This window comes from Mustela putorius, unplaced genomic scaffold (genome assembly GCF_011764305.1).
Source record: "Mustela putorius furo isolate JIRA1106 unplaced genomic scaffold, ASM1176430v1.1 tig00000127_pilon_pilon_pilon, whole genome shotgun sequence".
Classification (NCBI taxonomy): domain Eukaryota; kingdom Metazoa; phylum Chordata; class Mammalia; order Carnivora; family Mustelidae; genus Mustela; species Mustela putorius.
Genome location: NW_025421288.1, coordinates 16,440,676 through 16,461,052, shown reverse-complemented (window position 1 = coordinate 16,461,052; position 20,377 = coordinate 16,440,676). Strand labels below are relative to the sequence as shown.

Below are 20,377 nucleotides of genomic sequence, written 5' to 3'. Positions count from 1 at the left end.
GACGAGGGCTGTGGCCCAGTCATCGAACCGTGGGAGTGTGGGGGTGGAGTCAGGAGAATTCAGTGGGAGTGGGGAGCTCCCAGGTGGGAAGGTGGGGGGCACGGCCGGCGAGGGGATGGGGCCTGCGGTCGGGCCCTTGGAGTGGTCGTCTGTGTTAGTGCGGGTACGACAGGTTGGAGAGGGCATGATGTGCCCCACGAAGAGAGGACGGTCTTTGCAACAAGCCTGAGACCCACTCCTTTGCTAGGCTCTGGCCTGGGACGGCTCCCTCAGCTTCCTGCTGCCTCAGGAAACAGGGACTTGAGGGGGAACCAAAGTTTCTGCGGGTGCTTTGGGCCAGATGCTGGTACTGCTTCCTTTCGTCTCTCACTTTTGCAAACTGTGGCTCTCTGGAGTCTGGAGTCTTCAGTTTTGCTCCAAATTTGAACCCAGGGACAGCTGTGGCGGTTTTGTGTGTTCCTTGTGTTCTGGGTGTTTCCCATCTCCCTCGTCACATGCCCAGGATTCGTCATCTGTTCACGAGTAAAAGTGTGGGGTCAGCATCCACATTGGGCTGCCTTGTTTCCGTTTGGCATCGTAAGGTGTTTTCCTTCCCGTTAAACTCCCTCCTGGTGCCAGGTCAGGAGCGTCATAAGGACTGGTGACGGCGCGGACCTAAAGCACTCGCAGCTCCTTAGGCAGGCAGGGCCGTATTGGGATTTGCGTGGCCGGCCTGCCTTCATGTAATGTGCTTGAGAGCAATTTCATGTTTCTAATACGGTTTAAAAAGCACAGAGAAGGGGCGCTGGGCGGCTCAGTGGGTTAAGCCTCTGCCTTCCACTCAGGTCATGATCCCAGGGTCCTGGGATCGAGCCCCACATCGGGCTTTCTGCTCGGCAGGGAGCCTGCTTCCCCCCTCCCCACCCCCGCCTGCCTCTCTGCCAGCTCGTGATCTCTGTCTGTCAAGTAAATAAATAAAATCTTAAAAAAAAAAAAAGCATTGAGAAAAGATACTCAACTGATGCTGTTTTACTTTTTAATTTATTTTTTACTTTTAAAAGATTTTATTTACTCATCTGACAGAGATCACAAGCAGGCAGAGAGAGGGAGAGAGGAGGAAGCAGGCTCCTTGCTGAGCAGAGAGCCCGATGCGGGGCTTGATCCCAGGACCCTGGGATCATGACCTGAGCTGAAGGCAGAGGCTTTAACCCACTGAGCCACCCAGGCGCCCCACAACTGATGCTGTTTTAGATGACTTCTGAACTGATAGAAAAAATAGAGCAGGAAAATGAGTATTTTGAAACATTTTTGGGTGGCATTTATTGCTACTGAAAAATACAGTTCTGTAGCTTTTAAAAAAAAATTTTTTTTTTTTAAGATTTGGTTTATTTGTGTGTGGGGGGTCCGGGGGTGCGTGCTCTCGTGAGCAGGGGGAGGAGCAGAAGAGGGGGAGGGTGTTCCTCAGTCATGAGCCAAACAGCAGACGCTTCACCCATTAGGCCACCCAGGTGCCCTCCCCCCTGCCTTTCTTTTCAGTGTCAGGTACGGCACGATCAGATCAGAACCTGAGTTTGAACCTTGTTGTGCCCATGGGAATCAGAGTCTTCTGTGACAGTTCATGCTGGACGGTGCCAGGCAGGGGATGTGGTGGAAACATGCCTCCTTCCGCGAGTCTTCAACAGGCCTTTCTTCTATAGGACACATTCTTCACAGTCTCTGTTCTTTCTTTTCTTTTTTAAATTTAAATTTTTTATTTTGAAAAGATTTTATTTGGGTGGCTCAGTGGGTTAAGCCTCTGCCTTCTGCTTGGGTCATGATCCCAGGGTCCTGGGATCGAGCCCCGCGTCAGGCTCTCTGCTCAGCGGGGAGCCTGCTTCCTCCTCTCTCTCTGCCTGCCTCGCTGCCTACTTGGGATCTCTGTCAGATAAATAAATAAAATCTTTAAAAAATAAAGGTTTTACTTAATTATTTGACAGAGAGAGAAAGAGAAAGAGCGTACACAAGCAGGGGAGCAGGCAGAGGGCGAAGCAGGCTCCCCACCAAGCAGGGATCCTGATGCGGGGCTCGACCCCAGGACCCTGGGATCATGACCTGAATCAAAGGCAGACATTTACGAAGCCACCAGGCGCCGACCCCCCCTCCCCCGCAGTTATTTCTTTTAATTAGCTTGTAACTTTTGTTCGAGTAAGCAGAGGTGGGGGGGAGGTGATTCATTGTCTGAGGGGCCTTTTGTGCCAAGTTGTTTAGTTCCTGAGGTTTTCTCTTTTTTCTTTTCTTTCTTTCTTTTTTTTTTTTTTTTTTTTTGAGATTGTCACCCATGGGTTGGAGTGGTGGACCGCTTGCACAGATGCTGGTCGCAGAGGGGCAAGACATGCTTTTCTGTTGGGTGCTCACGTCCGATGTGTGTTCTCTCCTGCGGCACTTGCTGCAGATGTAATTGAAATCTCTTTAATATTAAGTGGTCAAAAAACCAAAGTTCTTCCTACAGTGTTCTTATGGTCTTGCTATACACTTGGTACAAGCCCAAGAGCAAAGTATATTTTGAAGGCATGTGTTTCAAAATTCGTTTATTTTTCTGGATTGTGTTTTCTGATTTAATTGTACAATTCATTTGTTCGTTCATTTGCGAAATCTGTTGAGCGCCTGGTATGTGCCAGGCACTATCTCTTCTAGGCCCCGGGATTCAGTGGTTAACCAAATGGACAAAAATTCCTCTGCTTTCAGAACCTCAGTGCTTACGAGAGTAGGCGGACAAAATAGATGAGAAAAATATGTATTTATTTATATCCATTCATCTTTTTGTTGATCTGTTGTGGGGGAAAATCAAGTAGGGAAGATGAACAGAGAGGGGGAGGTTCCTGATATCAAAGAATGTGGTCAGGTCAGGTCGCCTGAAGAAGGTGTGTGTGTATTTTTTTTTAAAGATTTATTTATTGGGATACGTGGGTGTCTCAGTTGGCTCAGTGTTTGCTTTCAGCTCAGGTCATGATCCCAGAGTTCTGGGATCTGACCACTGGTTGGGCCTTGTGAGGGTTGCCCTGTGGGGAGCCTGCTTCTCCCTCAGCCTCTGCTAAATCTTTTTTTTTTTTTTTTAAAGACTTATTTATTTGGCAGAGAGAGAGACAGCGAGAGAGGGAACACAAGCTGGGGAGTGGGAGAGGGAGAAGCAGGCTCCCCGCTGAGCAGAGAGCCCACACTGGGATCATGACCTGAGCCAAAGACAGAAGCTTTAACCCACTGAGTCACCCAGGGGCCCCAAATAAACAAAATCTTAAAAGAAATATTTATTTGATAGAGAGTGCGAGCAGTGGGAGGGGCAGAGTGCGGGAGAGAGAGTCGTAAGCAGACTCCCTGCTCAGCCTGGTGTACCACTGGGTTCCCTCTCAAGGCCCTGAGATCGTCTCCTGAGCTGAAAGCAAGAGTCCGATGCTTAACTGACGGCGCCACCCAGGCACCTAGCATATCTAACTTTTTACTGGATGCCAGACGTCGTGAATTTCACCTTGTCAGTCCTAAATATTGTTGTATTTCTTTAAATATCCTTGAGTTTTGTGCCAGGATGAAGCTCAACTACCTGAAAACCGTTTGATTCTTAGAAGGAGGGACCGGAGCAGCCTTTAGTCTGGGACTGATTTGACCCCACCCTGGAGGGATAGCGCTCCTGCTTAGAGCTCAGCTCCGTGCCCTGGTTTTATGAGATTTCCCTCTGGCTTGCTGGCCCTATGCTGCCTTCCATGGTTTACCCTCTGGTTTCTTTCCAGTGGCTCTTTCAACAGCCTCAGGAGCTTCCTGTCTTGCTTGAGCAGAGAAGTAGTGCGACCGAGACGCCAGGCCCCTTCTGCAGCCCCCGGCGCTCTGCTCTCCCGGCAGCGGGCTCTGTTCCAGCGTTCCTCCCTGCACGCTCTAGCCTCCTCGGTCTGTCTCCTCGCTTCGCAGAGACCTCAGGGCTCTGTTTGGGGTCCCCCTCCCGAAGCAGAAAGCAGGAGCAGTTGTAAGCCTCATCTTGGTTCTTCTCTGCCTCTCGGTGATCACTCTTGTCCGTAGTCTGCTGTCCAGTTCCTGAGAACAGGTGTTTAGTTGCCTGAGGTGGGAAGGTGAATCGTGTCCCTGTTTATCACCTTTAGGTTTTGGGGAGAGGCGTTGAGTCTGCAGTTGGATATGAATTCCAAGACTGGAATTCCGAGAAGAGGTCTGGGCTGGGGTAAAAGTACGGGGGCATTCCTTGTAGGTGTTGTTTGAAGCCATGAGCCTGGGAGCTCACCGAGGGAGTGAGTAGAAGTCACCTGTAGAGAGAGCTGTACTCTCACTCCTATAGCTTTCCTGCGTGCCCGGCATGCTTCCGAGTCCGCTGCCTTCGCTGCTGTATCAGACCGTCATGGTAACCTCACGGTAGGTACTGCGGTCCTCCCTGTCCATAGATGGGCAGCCTGAGGCCCTGAGCCCACGGCCATGTGACTGCCCAGGAAGAGGTAGATCCGGGGTCACACCGGGGCGACCTGCTCCGAGTGTTCTCTCCTGAGCTCAGTGCTGGCCCGGCTCGCGGGCCGGTGGCTGGAGCTCCAGGCATGCAGACCGGAAGCCGTCAGGAGCGCCGCGTCCAGCTGGGAGGCACGCAGGCCAGTGAGGAGGAAGCAGTCTGGTGCAGAGGTGAACGTAACGCGGTCGTTTAAGGGAGAATAATTGGAAACCCGAGAGTCAACCCTCGAGGAGCTCTCCCGTAAAGGGGAGAGAGAGATGGTGAGTGCAGGTTGCGGAGGGCGAGTGAGCTCTGTCGCTGCTGCGACGGGTGCACAGAGTGAGCGGCCGGGCCCAGCCTCCTGTGCTCGCTCCTGTTTGTGGGTCAGGAGCCCTGCACGGCCGGGCCCAGCAGGGTCCTCTGCCCAGAGCCTCACAAGGCTAAGATCAGGGGGTTCCTTCTGGAGACTCTGGTGGTGACGCTGCTTCCAGTCAGTCCTTGTAGCACAGGGATGGGGTCCCCTTTCCCTGCTGGTCTCCTCCTAGAGCCAGCCCACCTGCCTTCTCAAGGCTCGCAGGAGGCCTCTCCAGGGAGTCCCTCTCAAAGCACGATCTCTCGACTTGGCTCATGTTCCGCCTCTAGGCAGAACGAGTTCTCTGCTTTTAAGGGCTCAGATTCGATTGGGCCGGTCAGCAGGACCCAGGTCCATCCCCTGTCTTAATTACACGTGCGGAGTCCCTTTTGCCCTGGAAGATGTCCCAGGAGGCCCTAATTTTAGGGTGTGGGCGTCGTTGGAGGATGGGGCGGCGGGGTGGTGCATATTCTGCTATCACAGTGGGGTCAAAAAGTTTTTTTGAGTTTAATTCATTTGTTCATCAGTTCACTGAGTGCCAGTTCTGGACAGTGAGCAAAATAGACAAGAGCATCGCTGTGTGGCTTCCATTCTGGCGAGGGAGACGTGATGTAAGCGCGATACTCCGCACCCCGTGCACCGCGTGTGACGGGGGGACAAGGCAGAAGAAGGGAACCGCAGTTGAGGTAGTGCAGCTGGGGGTCAGGCCCCCCTTCAGTGCTGGGGGACAATGCGGCCGGACTGAGGGTTCGGGAGAGAGCCTGGGACGTTGGAGTTGGGTACAGGGGGCACGGGAGATGCTGGGGATCTCGTGGCTGTTCGGAGAGCTCTGGGTTTCATCCTGAGTGACGGGGAGCCAGTGGGGAGGAGGGGCGGGCGGTTAGTCGAGAAGGGACTTGCTTTGGGAAGAATTCTGCTGGTGGTGTTGGGAAGAGGAGGGGTTGGGAAGCAGGCAGAGGGTTAGGAGGCTCTGAACCAGGGAAGGAAGGTGAGGGCCCTGGGGCGTGGGGGAGGTAGAGCCTGTTTGTGGGCTGCTGGGAGAGAGAAAGCAGAGCCAGGGAGAAGGTGCGGCAGGGGCGGTGGTGTGGGCGCGCCGGTGCTGTCGGGGGGGGCTCTCTGGTGGCCAGCGGGGGCGGTGAGGGAGCGGCTCTTGGGGGTAGAGGGGAAGCCGTGGGGTGGCGGTTCAGGACAGCCTAGGAGAGCCGGGCAGGGCCTCCCTGGCTCCCCGCGCGTGCGAGGCCGGCCCAGCGGCTGGGTGTGTGCTTTCCGCAGGCACACTCGGCTGTCCGGGCCGTGCGTGGTGCCAGGTGGCCAAGAATGGGATTCAGCAGGGAGGGGTTTTACCAGGCAGGTGCACAGACAGAGAAGCAGGGCCAGGACTTGGCATGTGTGGTGGGACTGAAGCTGGCTACGACTGGGTGACCCTGGGGAAGGGGCAGGGAAGAGGGAGGGAAAGAGAGAGGGAGAGAAGACCAGGCCCTGGGTCAGGGGCTCATGGCGGCCAGGAGACTGGGCTTACCTGCCGGAGTGGGCTGGAAGGTTGGGGCTGGCAGGACACCTGCGGTGGACCATGGGTGGGAGGGTGACTTTGGCGGGGTGTCTCGGGCGGGGACCAGACCCTATGAGGAGCCATGTGCGTGGACATTCATCACCAACGGTGGTGAGCCGGGCGTGGTGCCGAGAGAGGTCGTGTCACGGTGGGCAATGGTCTTCTCCGTGCTGTGCGTTCTTGTTATTTTCCTGTCTCGTCTGGTCCTGAAGGTTTTGAAAAGTTACAAGGAGGTTAAAATCAAGAGTGCAGTTTAAGCAGTTCCTTGTAAAACACTTGACCTTGGCCTCATCTCCCCACTCCTGAACCGCAGAGTCATTTATTTTCGTTTCATGGCATTTTTTGTCATATTTACTGTAAAAAAATGTAATTACTGAATGCCATGTTATACCACTTATGGGTGTTTCTTCCCACTTAGTTATGATTTACTGACTTCTTACTTTGGAGGGTAAGGATTTAATTTACCTGAGCTTTCCTTGTGTCATTCTCTAACATGCCGCAATATTTTGTTTAATTAATGTATAGCATTTAATGTCTGAAAATACTCTCAGCTGAGAATGGTAGTCAACTTTTCTTTTTTCCCTACGGAAATTTTTTTTTAAAAAAATTTTATTTATTTATTTATTTATTTGTCAGAGAGAGAGCGAGCGAGAGCAAGCACAGGCAGACAGAGAGGCAGGCAAAGTTAGAGGGAGAAGCAGGCTCCCTGCGGAGCAAGGAGCCCGATGTGGGACTCGATCCCAGGACGCTGGGATCATGACCGAGCCGAAGGCAGCTGCTTAACCGACTGAGCCACCCAGGCGTCCCAAGGTAGTCAACTTTTTTTTAAAGAAGATTTTCTTGGGGCGCCTGGGTGGCTCAGTGGGTTAAGCCTGTGTCTTCGGCTCAGGTCATGATCTCAGGGTCCTGGGATCGAGCCCCGCATCGGGCTCTTTGTTCTGCTGGGAGCCTGCTTCCTCCTCTCTCTCTGTCTGCCTCTCTGCCTACTTGTGATCTCTGTCAAATAAATAAAGAAAATCTTAAAAAAAAAAGATTTTCTTTATTTATTAGAGTAGGAGACTGAGAGCAGCAGAGGGAGAGGGAGAAGCAGGCTCCCCATTGAGCAGGGAGCTCGTCGTGGGGTTCACTTCCAGGACCCTGGGATCACGACCTGAGCCAAAGTCAGATGCGTTACCAACGGAGCCCCCCAGCTGGCTCGGTAGTTCAACTTAATATCTTTGGTGTTAATTACTGTTTTCGTACTTTTGTTGTTTTTAAAGATTTTATTTTTAAGTAATCTGTACTACTACTACGAGCCCGTGTGGGGCTCGAACCTATGATCCTGGGATCAAGAGTCACGTGCTCCACCGACTGAGCCAGCCCAGTGGCCTCTACTTTTTTGTATGCATTAACGCTCCGGTTGCTTTTCAGCCGTGACCGTCTGGGTGTGACTGGAAGAGTCCGGGTCACGTGGCTGGACCAGCTGGCAGCCTCTCAGCCCCTACCTTGCGTGTTGGACATGGCCTTCGTGCGGTGATCGGTTCTGCCGTCGTCGTCTGGACTGGTCGGTTCTGCTCACGCTGTCCTGCTGGGACTTCCCTTCCTTGTAGTCCCGAGGGCCTTGTCTCTGGCTGGACCTCCGTGTCTGTCCTCTGGGCTGGTGTTGCTTTGTGCTGGGTGAGAGTGTGCAGCAGGTAAAATTCTTCAGAGATTTTGCATTTTTGAAAAGAATGCGTTTTTTTACCATTGTACTTTATTGAGTATTTGGCTCTGGTAGAATTCTAGCTGAAAGTAACTTTTCCTCAATTTTGAAGGCTCAGCTGTATTCCTGGTGTCTAGTGTCTGCGATTTTAAGGTGCTGTGCCAGGGGCGTGGCACATGGTGACCTTTCTCTCTCTCTCTGTTTTTAAAAATTTTATTTATTTATTTGAGAGAGAGAGAAAGAGAGAGAGGATGAGAGGGGAGAAGTCAGAGGGAGAAGCCGACTCCCTGCTGAGTTCAGCCCTGGGACTCCGGATGGTGACCTGAGCCGAAGGCATCGGCTTCTCGGACTGAGCCCCCTGGGCTCCAGGTGACCTTTTTCGTCTGGGTGTCCTCTCGGTGTGGGTGTGGGCGCGGGTGTGGGCGCGGGCGTGGGCGTGGGTGTGGGCGTGTTTGCGGGTGTGTTTTATCTCTTTGATAATTCCCTTTCACTTTCTTCTCCCTCAGGGTCTTCTATTAAGAGCTGAGGGTTGACCTCTTGACTCACATTTTCTTGCCTTTTTATCTTTCCTCTTCCATTTCTTTTTCCCTGTGCTCCTTCATTTCTGACACTTGCAACTTTGTCCTCTGGCCCTTCTTTTGAACTTTTAAAAATTTCTGCAAGTACTCTTATAATTCGAGGCCTTTCTTATTCTCTGAGTTCTCCTTTTTTTGGTGTTATCTGGTTCTTAAAACTGTATTTTCGGGGCGCCTGGGTGGCTCAGTGGGTTAAAGCCTCTGCCTTCGGCTCGGGTCATGGTCTCAGGGTCCTGGGATCGGGCCCCGCATCGGGCTCTCTGCTCCGCGAGGAGCCTGCTTCCCCCTCTCTCTGCCTGCCTCTCTGTCTGTCAAATTAATAAATAAATAAAATATTAAAAAACCCTGTATTTTCTCTGTATTGCTTGGGAGTGTCTTGCTCCGTAGAGCCTCTCCTGCAGGCTCGCTTTGGTCTCTGGCTCGGGCTGTGGGCACTTCCCGGACGCCCGGTGGTGGGACCCTGGGCCCGCACGCGCCCGGGCGGTCAGAGCTCCCGCCGGAGGCCTCCCTGCTCGGGAGGGGGAGGGGTCTCTGTCCCTGGGGGAACCTGCACGTCAGTGGTCTCCTCAGTCTCTCCAGAGGGACGCTTCAGTCTCCTCTCTTGCCTGGTGAGGCAGGCGGGAGCTGTAAGCCCCGCTCACCCGGGACGGCGGGCTCCCCACCGGTGAGTCGTCACTCAGGGCTGCTCTGCTCGGTGCAGCCCCGTGTCCCAGCCTCCGCTGGCGTCACCGGGGCTAGAGCTTCTGTGCTCCTGCTTTTCCAGAGGGGGAACCTCTGGTCTTCTGCTGGTGGTGGCGGGTGGTTTGCCTGACAGCAGGGTGTGCCCGAGGGAGCCCGCTGCTCCCTGCAGAGGCTCAGCCCTCCTCCCGAGGCCCACCTCCCGAGGCCCACCTCCCGAGGCCCCTGGCGGTTTCAGTCCCAGGCCTCTCCGGTCCTCGGGAAGGCTCGTTTCCACTAGCTCTCCGTCTCGCAGGCTGGGCCCCAGCTCGCGCTGTCGGTCTGAGTAGTCGCTGCCTGGTCCTCTCTTTCCAGCATCCCTGATGGTGGTGACGGCTCTTATCGTCCGGGCTGCTTCTTTTACGTAAGTTTCGGACTGACTTTATATACATGTATTCTGTATGTATACGTGTATATGTTTATTTTATTACTTATTTATTTAAAAGATTATTTATTTGTCAGAGAGAGAGAGAATGCTAGCGGGAGAGAGAGAGTGCGCACAAGCAGGGGAAGGGGCAGGCAGAGGGAGAAGCAGGCTCCCCGCTGAGTAGGGAGCCCCATGTGGGACTCGATCCCAGGGACCTGGGATCACGACCCAGGCCGAAGGCAGATGCTTAACAGACTGAGCCGCCCAGGCATCCCTGGCTGGGTTTTTTTTTTTTTTTCCCATTTAAGATTTTTATTTATTTATTTGACAGAGAGAGACATAGCAAGAGGGAACATAAGCAGGGGGAGCGGGAGAGGGAGAAGCAGGCTTCCCGCTGGGCATGGAGCCTGATGCAAGGCTCAATCCCAGGACCTTGAGATCTTGACCTGAGCTGAAGGCAGATGCGCAGCCCTCCCCACCCCCAGGCACCCTTTTTTTTTTTCTTTTTTTCTTTTTTTTTTTTAAGATTTATTTGCTTATTTACTTTAGAGACTGAGAGAGACAGAATGCGATTGAGAGGGCGGAGGGAGAGAGAGAGTCTCTAGCAGACTCGCTGCTGAGCTCAGAGCCTGATGCTGGGCTTGATTTCCCCACCCGGAGATCCTGATCGGAGCTGCAACCAAGAGCCAGACGCTTAACCAGTTGTGCCACCCAGGCAACCCCAAACTTAGTGGTTTGTTAGCTCAGTGTGTGAAGCTCTTGGGACAGTTCAGCTTATGATGAGTACTCAGACGTACGCCGTTGTTAACGCGTTCTGTGTGCTGGGCCTGCTGTCCTCACGGAGCATCGACTGAGGACCTGCTGAGTTCCAGGTCCTGTCCGGCGCTCCGAGGCCACACCAGTGACTCGGACGCACAAGTCTGCCTACTCGCAGGGAGCTCACGTACATTCTGGTAGAAATTCTAGCTTATGTGGGAAGACAGTAAGTGCAAGAGAGAGAAGTTAGGGGGAGAAGGTGGCGGGGAACATGAGGCTGTGTTTTCAACTCCAAATAGGCTGATCAGGATTGGTCTTGCTGCGAAGGTAACTGAAGGCACTGGGCCATAGGGAAGTGAGCGGGAGAACACCTTGGACAGAGGGACCACACGTGGGAAGGCTTCCACGGGGGGGCGGGGGAGATGAGCGGTGTATGCAAGAGACAGGAGGCCGGTGCGGCTGCAGGAGAGCGAGCCCAGAGGGAGGAGCCGGAGGGTCGGTCAGAGTGTACGGAGCTGGGGAGACAGGTGCTATGGAGGGCCTTCGTAGAGCATCGGAAAGACTGTGGCTTTTTCTTTCTTTTTGTTTTTGGTTTGTTTGTTTTTGCACATTAAACATTGGGAATGATGAGACATGGTCTCTGTCCTCAGCGTTGCTCAAGCCCTTGAATGCATAATGTTAAGTGGTGTGAGATGAGTAGTGACAATGAGTGATGATGAGCTTAGGGGAGAGCAATCAGGTCATCCAGAGATAGTATTCGGGTCAGGTCTTACTAAGCTCACAGTGCAAGGAGATGGCCCAGGAAACTGGGGAACACCGTGCGTCTCGCTGAAGAACGGCAGCAGGACGCATGGAGTTGTGGGTGGTCTTTAGCAGGAGTAGTGTCTCGCAGGTGGTGGGGTTCTGGCAGTAGGACAGGGCAGGAGAGACAGGCCGGAGCAGAGCATGGGGGACCTCCTCTGGAAGATGTGGTCCACTGATGCATTTTAAGCAGGACAGTGACCCTATGCAACTTATTTTTTCTTAGTAAAATAGTAATTTTGAACGCAGAGGATGGATTTTAGACTAGGCTTAGAGGCAGGAAATTGCTTTGGTCTAGGAGATGGTGAGCGTCTGAATCGATGGAGTAGGAATGGAAAGGGGTGGATTTTGGAGATGCAGAGAGCAGAATCGACAGGGTGCGGGTGGTCAAGTACTCTTTCCTAGTAGTGGCTTTGAACCTGTAGCAGACATGCCATTTACTCAGAGTGGTGGATTGAGAACCTCTATCAGTCCGTCCCGCTGAAAAGACATTGAAAACAGTGGTAAAAACGGTCTAACTGATTCTGCCAGAGCTCTGGAAATTAGCCAAAGGTTCAAACAGTGTCAGGCGGATTTATTCAACAAAACTGTTGAACCTCTAACTTGACCTCCTCTGGTTCTCCTCTCGCGTGATTTGCAGCGGCATTGACAGTGAGCAGCTTCACAACCAGGTAGCTGTGGAGACAAGCAGCCTTGCAGCCACTGGAGAGACCGGACGGGTTCGGAGCCCCTCAAAAAGTCCTGTTCTTAGAGCATGGTTACTGTCTGGCCAGGCTTGTAGCTTTTCGGAAAAGCCCCATTTGCAGAACTTACCATTATTTGACTTTGTTCAGTGGGAAAAGCCCTGTCCTAGTGTGTCGTGGGAAACATTCAGTGACATTTGTTTAATATCACAGTTGGGGGCAAGCAGGCAACTGGCCTAAATCTTCACAGGAAGATACAAAGAGTGACATGCCATCGGGGTGCTCTGACAGGCTCTGACAGGTTTCTGTGGTCTGGAAGGCCGCCTGAGCGCAGGATTGTACGTCTGCCTGGGAAGACTTGAGAAGGCCGCAGGCTCTCACCTCCGGCCAGTCGTGAGTCCGGGTGCCAACAGGGAGTGGCGCAGAGGCAGAGTTACATCTGGCCGAGTGCTGACGGGCTTAACACCCAGAGTTCCTTGGCAGTGTCTGGGACACTTGCTCAAGGCCCTGAAGGAGATCCCCGGTCAGTCATGAACTGACCACTAAGTTAGCTAAGCCAAGACTGCGGTAGCTGTAAACTCTAGGGAATTACAGACTTTACAGAACTAGTTCAGGAAGTCACTGAAGAAACGGACGCAGCCACAGACAGAGCAACGGCAGATAACACCAGTAACTCCCGGGGAGGGGCATTTGGGTCTCCAGAATCGCCACATTATATTACCTAAAATGTCCAGTTTTCAATAAAATTATGAGATGTACATAGAAAAAGGAAGATATAGTCTATACACAGGGAAAAAAGTAGCCAGTAGAAACTATCCTTGAAAGGGTCCAGATGTTGGACTTATTAGACAAGGTCTTCAAATCTGCTATTCTAAATCTGTGCCAAGAACTCAAACTGTGTCTGAAGAATTAAAACATGAAAATGATGTCTCACGAAATAGAGCATATCAAAGAAGAGGTAGAAATCATTAAAAAAAAAAAACAAATTGAAGCTCTGGAGTTGGAAATATGATAACTAGATTGAAAAATTTACTGGAGGGGCTTAGTGGCAGATCTGAGCCGGCAGAAGAAAGAATCCGTGAATTTGAGAATTGGTTTGTTAAGATAATTAAATTAAGATCAATATCAAGGTAAGTATAAATCTAATCTGAGGAACAGAAAGAAAAAAAAAAACAAAGAAAAAATGAACAGGGGCACCTCGGTGACTCAGTCTGTTCAATGTCTGCCTTTGGCCCAGGTCGTGATGCTGGAGTTCTGGGTCTGAGCCCTGCGTTGGGCTCAGCAGGGAGTCTGCTTCTCCCTCTAGTTTCTCTCTCTCTCTCGCTCGCTCAGTCTCTCTCAGATAAATAAATAAATACAGTCTTTTTAAAAAAAATTGTATTTATTTATTGGACAGGGAGATCACAAGTAGGCAGAGAGGCAGGCAGAGAGAGAGGAGGAAGCAGGCTCCCTGCTGAGCAAGGAGCCCGATGCGGGGCTCGATCCCAGGACCCTGAGATCATGACCTGAGCCGAAGGCAGAGGCTTAACCTGCTGAGCCACCCAGGTGCCCCAAATAAATACCATCTTAAAAGAAAAAAGAACAGAGCTTTGGAGATCTGTGGGATGTCATCTAGCATACTGATACACCCGTAATCAGAGCTTCATAAAGAGAGGAATAGGAGAAAAGTGCGCGAAGGTTATTTGAAGACATCAACTCCCTGCTTTCCGTCTCAGACACCTACCTGCGCATCCGAGATGACCTCTCAGAAGGATCGATCTAGGGAGATCAGTATCTAGACGCGTCACAGTCAGTCTGTTGAAAGACAAAGACATGGGGACGTTCTGGAAAGCAGTGAGGAAAGTGACTTCTCATTTTTGAGAGACCTTCAAGATTCACAGCTCACTTCTCATCAGAAGCCGGGAGCTCAGAAGTCCGCGGCCGGCAGCTGCAGAATGCCGCAAGGAAATGCCTGTCAGCCAAGACTGTGTCTACAGCAGGAGCATCCTTCAGACACGCGGAAACTAAGATACCGTTCCGTAAACGAGAGAGGGGTCTGTTGTTCGCAGACCTGCCCCACAATAAATACCAAAGGGAGTGCTTCAGGCCGAAACGCGGGGCATGAAGCCTTAGAGGCCACGAAGGAAGGAAGAGCCGCAGCTAAGACGACTGTGTGGGGCCTGTGTGGGTGCGTCTAAAAGCGCAGGTGGTTTGTTTTTAACCACCTTTTGTCTTTTACCTGGTTTAAAGGACAATTGCATAAAACAATCTTAATTTAAATACAGTTTAAATAGAACTGTACTGATGGGCTTTTAATGTATAAAGAGGTGATTTGTATTACAGTAGTGCAAAGGAGGGAGCGGGAGCGGCGTAGAATTTCTCCGAACCTTCATGTTAACCCGGACTGGGTCGCTTTAAGTTAGGGTGTTAATTATAATGTCTAGGCAACTACTAGGAAAGTCGCTAAAAAAGTACAGAAAAAGAAACAAGGGAATTAAAGTGGTGCACTAAAAAATAACACAAAAGAAGACTGTCAGGGAAGAATATAGGAACAGAGGTACAAGATATATCAAAAATAAGCAAAATGGCAGATAAGAATCCTACCTTATCAGTAATTATTTTATGTAACCAGATTAAACGTTTGAATTAAACGGCAGACATGGGGACACCTGGGTGGCTCTATAGGTTGAGTGACTCTTGCTCTAATCTCAGGTTTTGATCTCAGGGTTGTGAGTTCAAGCCCTGTGTTGAGCCTTCTTAAAAAAATAACAGAAGCAGAGGTAGTCTTTAGATTAAAAGACAGCAAGTAAGAGGAAGAAAAATGATGTGCCTTGTAAGTAGTAACCAGAAGAGAGCTCAAGAGGCTGTGCTAGGATCAGACAGAATAGACGTTAAGACAAAAGTTTAGAGATCTAGAAGAACATTTTATAATGGTAAGGAGTGACTCTCTCAAGATACATCAGCATAAATGTAGTCCCACTTAGTAACAGAGCCCGAATTACAGAGACGAAATCCGTGATAAGCTCAAAGGGAGAAGTAGATGACTGTGATGTTGGAGACTTTGCTCCGCTCTCAGGGATCGACACACAAGCAGACATGATTAGCAGCGGATAGAGACTCCGCACTGCGGACCAGCCAGACCTGACATGTATGGACTATTTCCCCCCAGAGCGAGCGGAGTTCACACCCTCTCCTCCAGTGCACGGGGGCATCCTTCAGCCTAGAGCGTCTGTTAGGCCATAAACAAAAGCCTCAGTGAATTTAAAAGGATTGAAATAATACAAAATATGTTCTTCAGCCACAATGGGATGAAATTAGAAAAATCAGTGATAGAAGGAAATTTGGAAAATTGACGAGTTTGTGAAGATCAAACACTGCCCTCAGGAGCCACCGCGTCACAGAAGAAGACACAGGGTGTTGGGTTGTAAGCTCCTTGGGAGTTTCCTGGGCATTAGTCGACGCTGGGCTCTGTTTGGAGGGCAGGGAGAGACGGACTGAAGAGCGGGCTGCTGCAGAGTGGTGGGCGGCGGGTTTCATAAGCAAAACTACTTAACAAGTGAGGATGGCTTGAGCAGCTGCAGGACTCACGGGTCTCTGTGTCCACTCACCACTCCTTACAAAGTTTCCGTAGAGGCCTTGACTGGCTTCAGTCACGGGTACTGTCCAGATGGTCTCAGGACCGCATCGATCTCTCGAGGCTGTCCCTACACTTGCTGCAGCTTTTGGGAGAGGAGAATCCAAGGGGAACCCACATTCCAAGGACAGGGTGGCGGTGAGGAGGTGCTGATTGCCTGCGTCTAGGTCTCTGGTTAACTGGGAATCTCATCTTCTTAATGATCTCCCTGAACAAAGGGAGAGTAAAAGAATAAGATAAATGAAAATAGCCCAATCTGCCAAAACGTAAGGGATGCAGTAAGAGCAGGGCTTGGGGGGGGGGCTTACAGCTGCAAATACCTACTTAAGAAAGAAGATCTCAAATCGTTAGTCTAATATTTCACTTTAAGAATTCAGGAAAAAAAAAAAAAGAGCAAACAAAACCCAAAGCAAGTAGAAAGAAGAAAATAACAAAGATTAGATCAAAGATTGGTTCTTTGAAAAGATCAGCAAAACTGACAAAACTTTAGCTAGACTGACCAAGAAAAAAAGGAAAGACTCAAAATTACTGAAATCAAGAATGAAAGAAGGTGGGTGCCTGGGTGGCTCAGTGGGTGAAGCCTCTGCCTTCAGCTCGGGTCATGATCTCAGGGTCCTGGGATCGAGCCCCGCATCGGGCTCTCTGCTTGGTGGGGAGCCTGCTTCCTCCTCTCTCTCTCTGCCTGCCTCTATGCCTGCTTGTGATCTCTCTCTGTCAAATAAATAAATAAAATCTTTAAAAAAAAAAAAAGAATGAAAGAAGGGACGTTACTACTGACTTTGCAGAGATAAAAAGCATTGTAATGGAATGCTTTGAATAATTGTATACCCCAAATTAGGTGATTTATTTATTTTTTTTTCAAGATTTTATTTATTTGACAGAGAGAGACACAGCGAGAGAGGGAATACAAGCAGGGGGGGTGGGAGAGGGAGAAGCAGGCTTCCCGCCAGGCAGGGAGCCTGATGTGGGGCTTGATCCTAAGACCCTGGGATCATGACCTGAGCCAAAGGCGGATGCTTAACGTCTGAGCCACCCAGGCGCCCCCCAAATTGGGTAATTTAAATAAGATGGAGAAATTTGTAGAAAGACACAAATAACTGAAATTGACTCAAGAAGAAACAAAAAATCTGCATAGGTTTACAACCAGTAAATAAATTGTATTAGTAATTTAAACATTCCCACAAGAATAAATCCTGGCCCAGATAGCTCCACTGGTGAATTCTATCAAACACTCAAGTAAACAGTTCTGATCCTTCCCACACTCTTTGAAAAGACATAGAAGGGCACCTGGGTGGCTCAGTTGGTTAAGGGTCTGCCTTTAGCTTGGGTCATGATCCCAGGGTCCTGGGATCGAGCCCCACGCTGGGCTCCCTGCTCAGCTGGGAGTCCGCTTCCTACTGTCCCTCTGCTGCTCCCCCTGCTTGTGCACGTGTGTACTCTCTCTCTCTTTCAAATAAATAAATTTAGAAAAAAATCTTAAAAAAAAAAAAAAGAAATAGAAGAGGAAGGAATACTCTCTAACTTATTCTGAGGTTATTATCATTATTTTTAAAGATTTTATTTATTTGACAGACACAGATCACAAGTAGGCAGAGAGGCAGGCAGAGAGAGAGGAGGAAGCAGGCTCCCTGCTGAGCAGAGAGCCCGATGCGGGGTTTGATCCCTGGACCCTGAGATCATGACCTGAGCCGAAGGCAGAGGCTTTAACCCACTGAGCCACCCAGGCGCCCCTCTGAGGTAATTATTATACTAATAACAGGATCAGACAAGCACATTATAGGAAAGAAAACTACAGTATGAAATCTGTTGTGAATCTAGAAGCTAAAGTCTTGTTTTTTTTTTTTTTTAAGTTTATTTATTTTTTAATCCTGTGATCATGATCTGGGCCGAAGGCAGATGCTTAACTAACGGAGCCACCCAGCTGTCCTGCAAATACACTCTTAGGATAGAAATACTCAACAAGCTAGAAATATGAGGGAGCGTCTTGATTTGATAAAGGATATCTATGAAACGTCTGCAGCTGAGATCTGACTTAATGGTGAGAGACCGAATGTTTCCCTTTAAGATTGGGAACATGACAAGGATGTTTCTGCTGTCACTGCTCCCGTTTACTCCTGGAGATTGTAGCCTGGGCAGTGAAAAGAGAAAGGGAAAAGGGTATCCAGGTTGGAAAGAAAGAGAACGGACCCCGTGTGCATAGAAAATCCTAAGGAATCCAGGAGAAAACTGTTAGAATTACAAATGGGTTGAGCAAGGTTGTGGTATATAGAATTAATAGAGAAAAGTCAGTTGTATTTCTCTACACCAACCATGAAGGAGACTGTCCTATTTATAATAGCATCAAGAAACAAAATACAGGAGCACCTGCCTGGCTCAGGTGGCGGAGCATATATCTCTTGGGGTTGCGAGTTGGAGCCCCAGGACAAACTGCGAAGGAATAAGCTGTAGCAGCATGTGAGGCTCGTACAGTTAACTGCAGACAGTTGTTGAAAGGGAGTAAAGGTGTCCTAAGGACGCCCCATGTTTGTGGATTGGGAGACACCAATAATCCCCCATTAACCTAGGGATTTAGTGCACCCTTATTAAAAAAAAAAACCCTCGGTTCCCCCTCCCCCTTGCCTCGAGATAAGCTGATTCTAAAATTCACATAAAAATTCAAGGGACTCATCGTGGTCAAAGTAGTCTTGGAAAGGATAAGCAGAGTTGATGGATTCACTTCCCTTTTCCAGAACGTGACACAAAGTAATCAAGACAGTGTCGCTATGGCATAACGGTAGGTATAGATTAATGGAATGATACTGAGAAGACAATACATTTTACATTTTTGGTCATTTGATTTTTGACAAGAGTGCCAAGTGCTGGTTCAGTGAGGGCGGAGAAGAGTCTCTTAGTTAACGGTGCTGGGAGAACCGGACATCCACGCGTAAAAGAATGAAATTAACCCCTGCCTCACACTCGCCGCAAAAGTTTACTGAAAATGGTCATAAGCCTAAATGCGAAAGCTAAAGCTATAGAACTCTTACAAGAAAATACAGAAGTAGATTTTGGTGACCTCGGGAAACGGTCAGACACACTGACAGAAGTGTAAGTGACAAGAAAATTAGACTTCATCAGAATTGGAACTTTGATGCTTCAGAGTGCTATCAGGAAAGTGAGAAGCCAGGCATCTGGCTGGCTCGGTCAGTGGGCCATGAGACTCTCAATCTTGAGGTTGTAAGTTTGAGGCCCACGTTGGGCACAGAGATTCCTTAAGAAGTAAAACTTTAGGGGCGCCTGGATGGCTCACTCCGTTGAGCCTCTGCCTTCAGCTCAGGTGGCCACCCCAGGGTCCTGGGATTGAGCTCTGCATCGGGCTCCGTGCTCGGCCAGGAGCCTGCTTCTCCTCTGCTTCTGCCTCTCCTCCCTGCTTGTTCTCGCTCTCAAAAAAAATAGAGTATTAAAACCCCAACAAAATGGGGGCGCCTGGGTGGCTTGTTTGGTTGAGCGTCTGACCCCCCCCCTTTTTTTAAGGCTATTTCTCTCTTTTTTTTTTTTAAGATTTTATTTATTTGACAGAGATCACAAGTGGGCAGAGAGGCAGGCAGAGAGAGAGGGAAGCAGGCTCCCCGCCGAGCAGAGAGCCTGACGCGGGGCTCGATCCCAGGACCCTGGGGCATGACCTGAGCCGAAGGCAGAGGCTTAAGTCCCTGAACGTCCGACTCTTGATTTCAGCTCAGGTCATGGTCTTAGGGTCTGAGTCGAGCTTGGGTTGGGCTCTGCTCTCAGTGCAGAATATGCTTAGGGTTGTCTCTTTCTCTCCCTTTCCCTCTGCCCCTCCTCCGTGCTTGGAGGTACGCTTTCTCCCAAATAAATCTTGGGGAAAAAAATATCAGAACATACTAGTGATTGCCATGGAGGAGGTTTGGGGCTTGATCAAAAAAGGGGCAGGGGGTTAAAAGGAACAGACTAGCGGTTATAAAATAAATCAGACATGGGGATGTAATGTATGGCTCATAATACATAACCGCTTAGTAGGATGACAGACGGCAGCTGGATTTAGAGCGGTGATCCCTTTTCTAAAAACGTTACAGAGAGAAAGAGCCTGTGACTGCAGGAGCCGCGCACCAGAGAGTCTCAAGCAGACGCCCGCCCGCCTGGGTGTGCGGCCTGGGGCCCCATCTCACCACCTGGCAGATCCCGCCCTGGTCTAAAGCTGGGAGTCAGTACCTGACTGAGCCAGCCGGGTGCCCCAGGGGCGGTCCCTTTGGAACGTATATAAACGTTGAATCCGGGTGTTGTATACCTGAAACTAACACGATTGTGTGTCAGCCATATTCAGTGAAGAAAAGCCGGTCCGGCGGGCCATTTGTCAGAGGTCAGGGTGTCTTTATCTCCTGTGGCAGAATGACTTTGACCTTGGAAGTCTTTTCTTCTGATTTGTGGTCGCTGAGGGTTTCTGTGCTGAGACCGCCCCTTCCTGCACAGGAGTAAGGAGAAAATGTGCAGCGCATCCCCGAGGAGGATTCCTCAGCCCTTCTGCGCTCCCGGCGCTGTGTGCACTTTTTGCTTGTTCCGGCGCGTTGAAGGATGGTCGTCCCCTGTAAGGAAGGAGAAATTGAGGCACGGCAGGGCCACGCAGCTGCGGAGACATGGGGCAGCATCCGGTCCCGGCTCGGTGGCCGACTTTGTGGACCCCCGTGTTTGCCCCTTCCGTGGAACTTCAGCAACAGTATCTTTCTTCAGAAATGGGTTTTTGGGGATGTGCGCCTGGCTCGGACAGAGAGTGTAACTCGTGATCTCGGGGTCCAGTGCCAGCCCCACATTGGGCGTAGATTGCTGAAAATAAGTAAACTTAAAAAAAATAGGCTT

General features: G+C 50.3%; 1 protein-coding gene across 8 annotated transcripts in view; it reads left to right on the top strand.

Moving 5' to 3' along the window:
* AP2A2 (adaptor related protein complex 2 subunit alpha 2) overlaps positions 1-20,377 on the top strand; it is a 75,624-nt gene that overhangs the window by 7,477 nt on the left and 47,770 nt on the right. Inside the window, exon 1 of one of the 8 annotated variants that reach the window (XM_045066831.1) lies at positions 9,650-9,673. The exons of the other annotated variants lie outside the window; for them this stretch is intronic. The gene's annotated coding sequence lies outside the window, so the exon portion shown is untranslated. Of the gene's footprint in view, positions 1-9,649; positions 9,674-20,377 lie in introns of those variants that run through there. 8 annotated transcript variants of the gene reach the window in all.